The sequence below is a fragment of the Microtus ochrogaster genome, unplaced genomic scaffold (genome assembly GCF_000317375.1).
Source record: "Microtus ochrogaster isolate Prairie Vole_2 unplaced genomic scaffold, MicOch1.0 UNK10, whole genome shotgun sequence".
NCBI classification, from domain to species: domain Eukaryota; kingdom Metazoa; phylum Chordata; class Mammalia; order Rodentia; family Cricetidae; genus Microtus; species Microtus ochrogaster.
In genome coordinates, this window is record NW_004949108.1 from 3,288,289 (window position 1) to 3,289,126 (window position 838).

Below are 838 nucleotides of genomic sequence, written 5' to 3' on the forward strand. Positions count from 1 at the left end.
TGACATACATACACCATGCCACACAAACAGCCCCTCCCCATGCGCACACATGTACAATAGTAAAAATGTTAATTTGAGAATTCCAAGTGTGCATATGCTTCCCCCACCAACTCCAATTCTTGGAATCTACCCTCTGACTATACCTGGCCTACTGAGCAGAAACGTACTTGGGAGGATGTTTATCATGAATGGCTGTGATTCTGAAGGGTAAGGGAAAATTTATTGCTGACCACCAGTCTCTAACACACACCCACTCAGAGAAATCAATTCCAGTGCTCTGACACAAAAGTTGTGGAAATTGTGAGAAACAGGAACTCATCCCTGTAAGAACCTTATATGCTTTCATTCACATAGAAAAATCTGGAAACACAGAGAAAAAGTTAAAAGTGGTTAGTTCTCTCAGGAGAGTGGGGATGGGGACGGAGGAGCCCATTTGGACTCCAGCTCGCCTGCATTGCTTAAATGTCTTCCTTCCCTTGCTTACTAGTTTCTTTATCTTGAACCATGAGTAGTTATTATTTTTATAATTAAAAATAACGTTGAAGTATAATTAAGGGCCTTTGGGATGGTTCAGTGGGTATGGGAGCTTGTCATCAAGTCTGATGACCTGAGTTCAATCCCTGGAACCTACGTGATGGGAGGAGAGAACCATCTCCAACAAGCTGGCCTTTCATTTCCATGGGCATGCTATGGCCTTTCATTTCCACACACTAAATAAATAGGTGTAAAAAATTAAGTAAAAATAAAGACAGCCGGGCGATGGTGGCGCATGCCTTTAATCCCAGCACTCGGGAGACAGAGGCAGGCGGATCTCTGTGAGTTCGAGACCAGCCTGGTC